Consider the following 14,707-nt stretch of genomic DNA (forward strand, 5'->3'; position numbering starts at 1 on the left):
AATTCTGAGGCGAGCGTCATGGAAGTAAACAATTGGAAGAGTCCATTTACACGATGAGGTGAGTCCGTTATAGGTACAACATGCAATCTTTTTCAATTTTATTAAAATCTATAAAAAAAATAATTAATAAAATTACTTTATTAATTTTTAAAAATATTATTTAATTTTTAAAAATAGAGATAATATAGTATGAAGCTTCGCGCTGGTCCGCTAATGAAGTCCCACCTACTGCAACACTTTTTTTATTTATACACTAAGTACTTATAAAATAAATTTTATTTTACGCCTATCAAAACTGAAACTTTTAACTAGTTCCACATAAATTGCTGTGAGGAAAACAAATGCGCCATATGCTCCATTCCACAGGAAGCGGGAGGAAAATAATTTCTGGTTATCTCCTCCACTAATATTTACTCAAATTTATTTATGAACTTTTCCTATCAAAGATAGGAAACTTAAAGATTTAAATTTCCTTTTAATTATTATTAGGTAATTAATTGTGTTTTAATATTTTTGTACCAATTTATTCCTATAAATGATTAAAGAATAATAACAGTTTATAGTGGTTTATACATCTTATTAATTTCAAGTATTATTGTATTTATGGTCAATGAATATTATGCCATGCTATAGAAATTACAAATCCAGTAATTTTTTTTGCAGTTATCTATGTATAATTTTTTTTAATATGTTTCAAGCACAGAAAACACATAAATTATTTCAATTCTGTTGTCTGAAGTACAAATCACCTGTTTGTTATTAGTGGTCTGTGGTCTGAAGCACTCTGAAGTATTATCCGTTAAGAATAAAAAAATGTCTCATTCTGTGGTTTGATGTGTGTTCCGTAAGGTTGTTTTTGATTGTGACGTCATCAGATTAGTGTTAATCGCAGTCATATCTCCGTTATCAAGAATAAAACTAAACTGTATAATTAACTACTTGAAAACTATTAAAAAATAAGACTTTTGTTTCAGCGCAAAAGATGTTTTTAAGAATGTTGTCCAAAATAATCATACTCATAAACCTTATTCCGACACAACCTTGTTAGAAAGTCGCTTCTCTTTCTGAAGTGGTTGTCAAAACTTTGACGGTATGGTTATTGTATGTGTCAGAAAATAGTGAAAATTTTAAGTTATAATGATTTTTTTTCAATTAATTAAAGTTATTTATTGTCAATTAATTTAGAAATTAAGCATATTGGATAATTAAATAGATAATCATAGTAAGTAACCTATTTGTACATAGTAAATATTTAGTTTTAAATAAGTGGGTGTCTGGCAGGATATGATTTATATTTACTCTTATTTACAAATTATCATTTAAACACATGTTGTGTCTAGGAATTGTGGACTTTGTTATTTTCTTCTGAAGGCGATTTAATTTCAGTTTGAATTATTCAGACCTGACCCTGAAATATCACATAAACTTTCCTCCACTATCCATATTTAGGATTTTGACCTCCTACTGTTGAAAAGCCAACAGTATATTTATCCTATTATGGTTTAACAATAAGTATGTTAATTCGCTTATCTTATAGGCATTAGTCGTTAGAATTAAGATATATATCTAGTACACCTTAATTTTACAACAGGTATGTATCCAATGTATCATCAAAACATGTATTTTCAAGGTGAAACTATACATATAGATGTCTTTAAAATAACAAGAAAAATTAAGGAAACTTGTTTAAATTTAAATATATTTATTGCAGTGAATGTATTAAGCCTCAAGAACCTTTAGGAGTAGTATAAAATGAAAATAATGATGGAATTGATAATTATTAAATATACAATACAATATAGCTAAAAAGTATTTAAAAATATATAAGTATATAATAATATAACTTTCCATTAATAATCATGAAATTGTCTGTACTTGACTATTAACTAAATCTAATTTTTATATTTATTCACTACTGTTGACATCTGTAGAGGATTTTATATTTACAAGATAGTATGGGACAATCCAAAACAACAACATCCAAACATAACAACATAGTTCTGAATTTTAAATTCCTAACTTTGACATATATTTATTTACATGTATTTAAAAATAAAAAATATAAACAGTTTCATCTATGACTTAAGAAGAGAGGAAGCTAAGATCTTGTAAAAGATGTGACCCTTGATTTAAACCTATAATGATTATATCCTCTTGTACACTCTATTCACTCAACTTAGTCCCAACTGTCTAGTAAATATAATAATTAATTTTGTGCTATGTTGGTCAATTGTTGACTTCTACTGGAAATGGCTGAAAGTTAGTTAACAAAGATAAATATAGACATTGTAAGATAATTGCACATTTCCAATACTGAATCTGTAATAATATTTAATTTATCATTTCAAGCTCTTTGATCCATTTTAGTGTCTTTAATGTGGCCCAGTCACTAGAACTAAGGTGATCAGACTTTGAAGTTCAATTTTTTTATAGTTTTGTAGTTATATATAGTTTGCCTACTGGTTCTTTGCATGTCTATGACATTATTCTAGTAGACTATTTTCTATTCACAGAATGTAAAACCATAAAATTAAGTCACTGGCATATCCACAATACAATATATTCTACAAGTGGTACTGGAAAGTTCCAGTTTTGAAAATATCAAAAATACAGTGGTGTTCAATTTTGTGTGATAAGTACATATTTATGCATATACATATATTATATGTATGCTAATAATGGGAATACTAAGTTGTGATTAATATTATAACTTATAATTAATTTGAGATATCCTAATTCCCATAAGAATGACATGTTTGATGTAAAATGCATAATAATTCACATGACTGAGTCTATATATTTATACAGGGTGCACTCTCGAAGCAGCACTACTAGTTTCACAAAACCTTGTCAATAGTCTTTCAAATATTTCTTTATGAGGATGGCCTTTTAAGGTAAATCTCCCAGCATAATCTCCCACAGTCACACTTCTTTATCAAATGAAAATTTTACTGACATTTTTCTGTTATTCTGTATTATGTACTTACAACTTCTACCAAGCTATCCTTCATTTCTCTAATAGCAGTTATACCAACTCCATTCTTAGTGTTTTTTCCCTACATTCTACAATCAAGCAAGCACTGTGTCCTTTCCTTCTTTTCAATGAATCTACCAATTCCATCCTCTTACCTGTAAGACATCCAAGATTTCAAAACCCCATCTTGATTTTTCTAACCTGTAATGATGTTTGTTCTAAAATAATCTTCTCCTGAAATCCAAACGCTGAGTTTTCAGTATAATTTTTGTTATTTTGGGGAAAGTATTTTCAATATTATGGCCTCAAAATATTTTCGGACATTTGATGCCTGAATGTTCAACCACAATTTTATCCAATATGTCCTTCTGTGTATTGAAGCAAAATAAGGAAATTTAGAGTTGAGCCAGGGTGCATTTTTCTAAAAATCTAATTTTTCTCAACTTTTCTAAGATAAAATTTTTCATTTTCACAATCCTAATTTTTCATAAATTAACACCCTTAGAATACCAGTAACCCTTACTGGTGTCCTAAGGGTAAAAAATTTTTTAGAAAAGAAGATTTTCTGTACAAAAGAAAATTCAATGTTCACGCAAATTTCCTCAGGAAATCCCAGTTTTATCATATTTTACTTCCCTTGATTTCATCTTTCAGTAGTTTCAAAGCCATAAGGGATAAAATCGTGGTAGAACTTAGTTGGAAATCTGACAGTCTATTTTATCAGCCACAAATTGGCCAACATACCAGCAATTTAATAGAAGAGCAGTATTATGGTACTTCTGCTTACATTTTTCTGTACATGTCAGGATCTCTACTGTTGTAAGACTACCTTGTAAACCTGTATTGTATTGTATGCTGTATTGTTGCCTGTATCCCTCTACTAGGAGGCATATACATTATATGGCATATGTATGTACCAGTGGTTATGACATTTAAAATTAATGATTGTAACATAATATTTACTAAATTTATAATTTTACTAATTTATTGTTTTCTAATTTTTCCTTATTCTATTATTAATTAAATTGTTATAAATTATTTGTACAGAGATTATTTACAAATACTTTTGCAAAAGTCATTCCAGATGGTTGTGACATTTTAAAACAATAATAAAAATAAATAATCTATTACTGTGTTGATTAAAATTTGATTTGATCATACACAATATTTAAAAAGATAATATCTGAACACTATCAGAATTAGATATATTTTTAATCATAATATATACGCAATATTTGGATAATAAGTCCAAAATAAAATAGGTACTGTTCTTCTACAAAAAGAAATACTACTAAAGTCACTGCTGTTTCCAAGGATTCACTTTAGCTGACACTATATAACCTTATCTGATTTAATAATATATTAACCATCACTTTATTTTGCTTTTAAGTTCGTTTTTGGTGGTCAGTTACTATAGCTTTATATTTTTTGTTTCTCATAGCATGATCATACTATTCTAATTAATGTTCTCTTCTTGATGGTGTTAATAATCTAATAGAGACTTTATTATCAGCCAAAATTCATTCAGTACTGAATATGGGTCTTCTCGAGAAACTTTCGTATTTCACCTATTTGCCCTTTGTTCCATTCTAAAAATTTTCTGTCATTCTGGTGATATGTACCACATCCATTTAAGTTTAGCTATAATGTCTCTCTACCCCACTTCTATTGGCTTTCTTGGTTTCATACCCTGTCTGTGCTCAATAATGACCTCCAATTCTATGTTGTGTCACTTGTTTCATAGCTATATGTATGTGTTAAAAAAATGGAGATAGCAGGACTTGTTGCAAGAATCAAAGACAGCAGGTGGACAAAAAAATTGCTTGAGTATAGAACACAGACAGACAAGCTAGGGCACGTAAGCCCCCACCACGATACAACCTCAAAAGACCAATTAGGTAGCAGAGGTACAGAACAGAAATAGATGAAAATATCTAGAAAAGACCATGTTTAACAATGGACGAATCAGGTTTGATTTATGATGATGATGGTGTATGTGTTGGAATGTCAGCCAACATATATAAATGTTATAAGCTCTTGTTTAGTTTTATAATAACACTGGCTATTCTGGTGATTATTTTTTTTTTTCCATGGTGCTCTTAGTAAGTTTCCTAAAGAAAGTCGACTCTGCCCACTGCAATATCTTTGGCTCATTACATTGATGACCCTTGCATTAGTAATATGCAATGGTCATCGTTTTTGTAGCATGACCCTTCCCAGGGATTGTTAGCACCCTCTGCTCTTCGCCTTGTCTGATTGCTACCAAAATATCCGAAGACTCTTAGGTCTTCCAAAGACTGAGGGTCTTACCTATTTAGAAACTCATACAGTGAAATTGCCCAATAAATTTTTGAAACTTACTCTGTGTTATAAAGGCCCATGTCAGGAACAACAAACAACTTCCCAGTCCATGCAACAGCAAATTTTTGGTTACTATACTATAGATTTTATCACTATTATGTAAAATAATACCTAAAACTGTTAAATAAATCCTTATTTATTACATTCAAAATATGGTTAATTTTTTTATAAACATTTAGAGCTGGAGCGCCCCCTACACATTGTAGCAATTTGCAAGTTACAGATTATTATTGCTAGTTTTAAGACCTACAAAGAAAACAAAGTTTCTATGACCAACAGAAGCCGAGATAGCTTCTTTGAAAAGAAAATCACTCCCACTTTATAACAATTAAGAAACGAAATGATCTACATTCGATACTTAATAACCTAAATTTTCAAGAAAAGTTTATTATATTAAAAAAAAAAACACGCTCTTTTTCATTAAAAATGAATATTTAAGTTGACCTGCGAAGTCACAGTGTAGTCATGGTTGTGGGCCAAATCTCTCTCCGGCTGACGCGGCGCGTAAGAAAATTGAATTTGGTATATCAAATCCGCGGAGTTCGGAAAAATTTGTAATATCCTGGTGAACAATGAACCGATTTCGATATTTTTTATTTTTTAATTATAGAACGCCGATCTCATGAATAAAATCGAGGCGTTTGAGATGTGGTTGTATCGAAGGATACTAAAAATTCCATGGACTAGCAGAACCAGAAACGAAGAAGTTCTTCGAAGAATGGGAAATCAACGAACTCTATTAAATATTATTAAGATTCGTAAACTAGAATATCTTGGACATATAATCAGAGGACCAAGATATGAGTTCCTTCGGCTAATTCTCAACGGTAAAATCGAAGGAAAGAAATGGATAGGACGGAAGAAACTCTCTTGGTTGAGGAATTTGCGGCAGTGGACAGGTTTGACAGCGGACCAATTGCTACACGTAGCGCAAGACCGAGATCAGTATAACAATATTATAAGCATGGTAGTCGCCGACGTTCCGTAGGGATGTGGCACTCTAAGAAGAAGAATTATAGAAAATACTATACTGTTCAATTTAATTGGGACAAATGAAAAAAAAAACAATTTTTTCTAAAACCTTAGCTTTTAATCGTTACATATCACAAATAAACTGAAAAATCTATATATTCGTACGAAGTACTAGCAAAGAATATAGACGCTTATAAGCGTCTATATTCTTTGGTACTAGCCAAGTCATGTTGAAATGTCTCGTCGAAAGGTTTCCATGAATGGAAAAATCCTTCTGCGCAATATTTCAATGTATTTAACAGAATTCATTGTGTCTTTAATAGGAACTAAGCTTTCAGTGCCATTTGTTGTGAGAAAACCACAAAATATCTGTTTAGAAGGGTATTTTGTAGTTTGTAGGATACGATCTCGTCGCAGAGGTTTACCTTCACTTCGTCTAACAGAACTTGATTTATATCCCTACACAAATAAATGTCTGAAAGTCTCTGAAAATCACCTTTTTTCAGTCGTCAACAGTCCAGGATCGGATTTGCACATGCTTAGCGTTTTTTCATCATTTTCTGTGTTAGATGTTTCTTTTTCGCTTTTCTTGCTTTCCGGCCTATTTCCAGAAGCTTTTTCCGTACAGTTGAGGTACTGACTTTAACACCATTAGAATTTTATCAGTTCTTGAAGTTGTTTTGCGTTTGCGCCTACATTTTCCTTTTCTTTGATCCAAGACGATGATCCGGAATCTTGAAAATTTCTTAAAATTCTTGAAACACTTGGTTTTCCCACACTAACTGCCGTAGCTATATATCTACCAGTCCTAGACGTATGTTGATTAAGAGCGATTGCTTTAGCACGCTTCGTAGGAATAATATCTATTTTTGAACCAGCAAAAGTAACACGTATTACACGGAAGACAATAATATAACAACCACGCTGCTACGCAGTAAGGCTCACAACTGAACAGTTAAGACTTTAAAACAAGAGTCAAGGTCGATCCGTCACACTTCCTCTAAAGTCTGGCAAATAATAAATGAAATTAGTAATCCGAAATCATATGTCGCAAGTGGTGAAATGTAGCCGAAATCACGTGACCATAATGAATTCCAGGAAATTTTGAATTCGATCATTGGCGGCGCGTAAGAAAAATATAGGTATGTAATAAGTTTCCTCGTTGGCCGCTTGACATTGTAACAATATAATATTATATTTCTGCTTATAATAATAAAAATAATACATTAGGTCTAGTTTATAACATATGTTCTCATTTATATAAATAATGTTTCGAGTGAGCGGATAAGCGGAAGTTGACTATATACCTAAAAATGTAAAATACTCAAATTAGTATATTCTTTTTATTCAGAAGGATATTCAATTATTTAGTCTGTAAATAGAAAAAGTACTAGCAACCGCAGATGCTTTTTTGGCCTGTATGTACATAATATCTTTTAAAAACATGCCAAAGCGTGTTTATTTGGAAAAAGTTATACATCGACTCATGCATTATACGAGGGTTGTCTTTTTAGTTTTGCATACAGCCATAAAGACAAAAAATATATAGACTTAAAGTACTTTATTGCTTTTCAAACATCGATATTTTTCCCACCAAGATCGATACACTTTTGCATATGTTCAAACCAATTGGTAAAACAGTTATTTCAGTCTTCAGTTGATACATGTAAAATCGCTGTTTTACAGGCATTTTTAAAGACATCGATGGCTTCTTCTGGCGACCGGAATCGCTGCCCACACATTGAATAATTGATCTTTGGGAACGTGAAGAAGTCGTTGTTTTGAAGGTCCAAAAATTCTATTGTCTTTTGGGCAGTGTGAGCACTTGCATTCTCCTGATCTAAGATGATTCGCCGTTGTGTGTTACTTTGTCCGAGTTTTGTGATAACTTCTGGTAAATAAACGGTTATATACCAATCAGAAGTAACCGTTCTTCGATCTTCTAAAGCAATTGTTACCCCATGGCCAGATGTTAACACAAAATTTGCGATGATTTTCTTTGACACACTTGGAGAACGGACCACTTTTGTTGGTTTTCCTTATCGTGAAACACCCACATAGCGGATTGACGTTTATTTTCCGGTTGGTAGGAGTAAATCCAAGATTCATCGCCACTAACAATGCTATAAACGTTTTTTGACCTTCTTTTGTTGAACCCTTCCAATGTTTTTCGACAGCAATTGGACGCGAACTGCTTTTTGCTCTTCTGTGAGCAAATGAGGGATCCAACGGGAAACCAACTTATTAACACCCAGTTTCATGTAGGATCTTTTGGATCGACTGAGACTGGAGCGACTACGTTGAAATTCGCAATACCAGCGGGAAATAGTTGACAGGTGTAATGCTTCATTTCCAAACACAGAAACCATTTTAGCGAGACTTTGCTGTTGGGATAGTCCTCTCCGAAAATTGTAAAAAATTATTGCTCGACAATGTTCTAGGCTAAGATCCATTTTTCTACCGACTTGCTAATTTCAAAAATTTACTGTATTTACACGGCTTGTTGTATCGCAATTAAACTCTCGATTTATGTCAAAATATTAAGGTTACATTTGTGTCGGCAGGTTTTATTGGTGGCGTCCTCTAAGCGGCTATATGCAAAACTAAAAAGACAAACCTTTTATGAATTAGGTATATTGTTACAAATACAATATTCCCCGCAATTGATTCTACATATTGCGTTTATGGCAGTAAACAGAACGAAACGCAATGATCAAGATTCGAAGTTTATTTCTGAGAAAAATTTAATCCTCTTGAGTGTCAAATAACCGATAAGTCTATTTAATAACGGAATTGATCAATGTGACATTATGTCGAAACGTGTTTAGACAGCAAAATAAAGACACAACGAATGAATCAACAGCTGAATCGGCAGATTGTTGAAACCCCATAACGAATCAAATACTTTCATTTTATAAGCGTCAATAAAAACTAAAAATTCCGTCAAAGGAAGAACTGGAATACAAAGTTAAGGTTTAACTTGCATGGTATGGAACAGAAATGATCACACAGCATAACAAAATGAAAAAAAATTGGAGCTTGTGAAATAACGAATTTTAAATATTTTTGAAGCTCTGACTTCAAAAATGACTTCTTTTTTCATAGTTGTTTTTTTTAATCGATTGTATAATTTTAACTTGGTTTGAAAAGATATACACAAAGGCACCTGGAAATCACCAGATGGACTTATAATATGATCGATCATGCTATTGTAGATCTCAAGATACCATTCATAATATAATAAACGTCCGCACCAGAAGAGGAGCAAATGCGGATTCTGATCACTACTGTGTCGAATGTTGGGTAAGGGCCAGACTTTTAACCATTAAAAAAGGAAATAGGTTATAAATTTGAACGATACAATGTAGAAGGACTCAAAAGTACAAACAAAAATAAAGAATATAAACAAAATATAAACATGAAACTAGAAAACAGATTAAAACATGAAAACAAATGAAGGATGCAGAAACATCGTGAAAGAAACAGCTGAAGAATTACTAGGCATTGAAGGTAAACAAAGAAGAACAAGAACGAATGACAGTTTTTACGAAGAATCTCAGATTATAACAGAAAGAAAAAACAAAACATATTTACTGGTGCAACAGGGTCACAGAACACGACAAGCAGAGGAGGAATATAAATAACTACGTGAGGAAGAAAAGAAATCGCTGCAGAAAGAAGAGAAAATATGAAGAGAGAACTACAAGATCTAGACGAGAAAATTTTACCAGAAACTGGACAAAAGCAAAAAAGAATTTAAACAAAAGAAGTGCAGAGACAAGGAGGGTAATATATTGACAGAACAGCAAGAAAAACTAAGAAGATGGAATTCCTGAATCCTACAGAAAATGTTTTAGATTATATTGATTTATTAGATGTTCGTTTGTAATACTCCATTTAACGTCTTTTATAAAAATATTACTTTTAATTATGTGTCCTTAATATGTCATACGCTAAATAAAAATAAATTCTTCGCTATTGACACGCTTCTTGGTAAAACTCATAGGGACAGCTAAATTATACGATAACTTAAGAGATCACTCGTATGACTCATTTCATTATTTCTTTGCTGGAGCATAGGTATATATAACCGGTTTGAGGCGATTTGGGAAATTACCGGTAATCACAAGTAACTCAATTAATTCGAACACTATAGCATATTTCATAGAAATGTTACAAATTTTTCCGAGCTCCGCTGGTTTGAAGTTCCGAATTCAATTTTCTTGAAAAAAGAGGCTATCTCGGCTCCTATTGGCCATAGAAACTTTTTTTAACTGTAGGTCTTAAATCGAGCAATCATAGTCTGTGAGTTAAAAGCTGCTACGTAGTTTAGGGGTGCTTCAGCTTACATTTTTTAGGTTTTGTTTTATATTATGTGATAAAATATAATTCTTTAAGAAGAGAATGAGTCAACAAATTGTCATATCTTATTAACAAATGGACCAATGCAGTTTATTAAAATTTCATTTTGTTGAGTGTTAATATGGCTTTAATCTAATACATTAAAAATTATTATACAAACATTTTTATAAATAATATGGCCATTTTAATGAAGTACCCTTTTTCAAAATTGAGCGCCAATTATGCAATAACAATTGATCGAAATTAACCCTTAACTTGGCAAAAGGTTAATTTTGAATCTAAAAATCTGAAATAGATCTGTATAGCATATCATACATTGCCAAATTATGAAGGATAAGGAATATGAATAAGAACTATCAAATTTTAACCAAAAATATTTATTTATTAATGTGAATATCCATAAAACAATTCCTGTTCTGCACTAAACAGAGTCTAATATTACACTTATTACAAAATATGGCAGTTTGTCCCTTCTTGCAATTTATACACCTGCCCATTGCACCGTATACTGGAAAATGATCCAGATGATCTAATCTGATATCAACAATAAATATCAACAATGAAAAAACAATAAACTAATATAAACACTTACCACTTCTTGGTTGGAACAACACGCGTGCTCAGCCATTTTGTCGAGACTGTATCCATACCATCAGAACTAAATGCGCAAAATTAAGAATTTTCGGGCTGATTAAATTTCAACTCGGCTACTTACAGTAGTATATACTCAACTATACACTGCCAAGAACTTGGTTTCATATACTATTGATTGTCAAATAAATTTTTTTAAATATTATGTATATTATAACATAACTTATCAAAGCTCAACCAAAAATCGAAACGAAGAAAAGATAGAACATTCATATGTGCAACATGGAATATACAAGGATGGAACAAAAAGGCGACGGAAGTGATCAAAGAGTTTAAAGAAAGCAACATCGAACTAGTAACAACAGAAACCAAAAAGAAAGGAAATGGAACGGAAACAATAGAAGACCATATCCACTGCTGGAGCGGAGTTAATAAAGAATGTAGAGCAAAGGCAGGAGTAGGAATACTAATCAAAAATAAGTGGAATGACAGGGTTAGAACATGGGAACCAATCAACGAGAGAATAATTAAAATGCATATAGACATATACGGTAAAGAGACAGTGATACTCGGAGTATATGCACCAACAGACGATTCTCCGAGAGTAGAAAAAGAACATTTCACGGAACAACTCCAGAATCAAATAGAGTTAATTAAAAAGAACGTGGAGATAATTATAGCAGGAGACCTTAACGGCAGAACCGGAAGGAAAGAAAACGATAAAGTAGTGGGGAGATTTGGAGAGGATGAACAAAACGATAACGGAGAACGTCTGATTGAATTATGCGAATTAAACAACCTAAAAATCACCAACGGATTCTTCAGACATAAAAATATTCATAAATATACATGGACGCAAGAAACACGAAAGCTGAAATCGATAATAGACTACATAATAATCAAACAAGATACCACAATAAAGATCAAAGATGCGCGAGTCAAAAGAGGAGCAGAATGTGGAACGGACCATAGACTACTGACAGCAAAAATGGGCATTAATTGGAAATATAACAAGACCCCCTCCACAGAAGAACCGTTGAACACTATAAGAGAAAAACAATACAATATAGAACTACTCCAAGAACAATCAATAAGAGAACTATACCAACAACGTCTAGACCAAAAATTAATAGAATTTAGATACGGCAACATCGAAGAAATATACGAGCATATAAAGGCGAGTATAAAGCAAGCAGCATTCGAAGCCCTTGGGGAAAAAGAACATATAACAAATAAACAGCACTATAATGAAATAAATGAACCAACAAAAAGAATAATTGAAGAAAAAAAGCAACTATACAGAAAATGGCTGACTACAAACAACGATGAAGTTTATAAAGAATATAGAGAAAAAGATAGAGAAGTGAAAAAACAAATAACACAGCAAAAGAATGAAGAATGGGAAAGAATCTGCTTAAATATTGAAACATATATAGGAGGTACAAGAACTTCGGAGTCATGGAAAGTACTGAGAGGATTGAAACAAAACTCAAAAGAAAAAACTAAATTGGGAAATATACAGGACAAAGAATGGAAGGACTACTACAAGGAACTATTAACAGAACAAAGACCACAATTCATTGGAAAAGAAAACAGGCGAAGACGAAGCAGATTCCCACAACAAGAAATAGAAATAACAGATAGGGAAATGAGAACGGCCATAAAAGCAATCAAAAATAAGAAAGCACCGGGACCTGGAGGCATCTCACCTGAGCTTATAAAATACGGATCAAAAAAATTACACCGGATGATACAATGGATATTTCAGAAAGCCATAAATGGAGAACAGCTCCCAAAGGAATGGACGGCGGCATATATGACATCTATATTTAAGAAAGGAGATAGAAAACGATGCGAAAACTACAGAGGAATAAGCGTAATATCATCAATAGGAAGATTATATGGGAAGATACTGCGAGAAAAGATAGAGCAAGCGATAAAAGGCAAAATCGGGGAGGATCAGGCAGGCTTCACGGCAGGAAGATCATGCATAGACCACATATACACACTGGAACAACTGTTGGAAAAGAAAAAAGCAAAAAATAGAGATATACACTTGGCATTTGTGGATCTGAGAAAGGCGTATGACTCTGTACCAAGGTCAGAACTATGGGAGGCAATGTACAAATTAGAAATACAGACGGAACTCATAGAAGCTACAAAAGCTCTGTATAAAGAAAATAAAGTGTCCATTAAAATGGGAACAAGAATCATAGGAGACTTCACCACAACAAAAGGGCTCCTGCAGGGTTGTTCCACATCTCCAACCCTATTCAAAATATACTTAGAGAAAGCCTTGACTACATGGAAAAGAAAATGCGAAGGCATGGGAGTACCGGTACGGAACGAATACCTATATACGTTAAGTTTTGCAGACGATCAAGTAGTGATTGCACAAGACCAAGACGACCTCAGCTACATGATGAAGAAACTACAAGAAGAATATACCAAGGCTGGCCTAGATATTAACCTCGCGAAAACAGAGTACCTATCTACAAGTGAAGAAGACATAGAAGATCTACAGATTGATGACAACGTAACAATCAAAGGAAAGGATAAATTCAAATACCTGGGGTTTATAATCACGAAAAAGGCAACAACAGAGGAAGAAATTACACAAAGATTAGGACAAACAAGAACAGCAATCCGACAACTTAACTCAGTATGGTGGGATAGACACCTAAATATGAAGACAAAAACGCAGATTTATAAAACATTAGTGCGAAGTATTATGACATATGGGGCCGAAAATTGGATCATAAACAAGAAAAACAGCAGTAAGATAATAGAAACAGAGATGGAATGCCTGCGAAGATGCTGCAGAGTAACAAGAATGGATAGGAGAAGTAATGACGAAATAAAGCAAAGAACATCAATAGAAACAGACATACTAACATATATAGAACAAAAAAGACTAAAGTGGTATGGACATGTAAGAAGAGCTAGCGACAGCAGATGGATAAAAAGAATAACCGAATGGAGCCCCATAGGAAGGAGGAAAAGAGGACGACCCCGAAAATCCTGGAGGAACGAAGTAGACGACGCCATGAGTAAGAGAGGACTAAACGATGGAGAATGGAACAACAGAGAGAGATGGAAACGGTTGAGCGAGGGAAGGCAGTGAATACTGTAGAATCCCTAAATATATATATATATATATATATATATATATATATATATATATATATATATATATATATATATATATATATATATATATATAACATACGTTGCCAAGTTAAGGGTTAACCTTGTAAAAGCTTAAATTAAAGCTTGTACAATTACTTTTACAATTTTATGTCTATATTTTATAAAATGTCACGCATCTTAGGCTTCTCAAAACTCTGAATCAAAAAGTGCGTATCTTACAACTTCTAAGGGTCATAAATAAATAATAACAAAAATTTGATGCTGCACGGGAGTTTTTTTGGCATCCTCAGCCTGGGC

General features: G+C 32.6%; 1 protein-coding gene across 1 annotated transcript in view; it reads left to right on the top strand.

Moving 5' to 3' along the window:
- Nucleotides 1-1,061: 1,061 nt before the first annotated feature.
- Nucleotides 1,062-14,707, top strand: part of LOC140437050 (uncharacterized) — a 53,590-nt gene continuing 39,944 nt past the window's right edge. Inside the window, exon 1 of the mRNA XM_072526287.1 lies at nucleotides 1,062-1,222. The gene's annotated coding sequence lies outside the window, so the exon portion shown is untranslated. The remainder of the gene's footprint in view (nucleotides 1,223-14,707) is intronic.

This window comes from Diabrotica undecimpunctata, chromosome 3 (genome assembly GCF_040954645.1).
Source record: "Diabrotica undecimpunctata isolate CICGRU chromosome 3, icDiaUnde3, whole genome shotgun sequence".
NCBI lineage: Eukaryota > Metazoa > Arthropoda > Insecta > Coleoptera > Chrysomelidae > Diabrotica > Diabrotica undecimpunctata.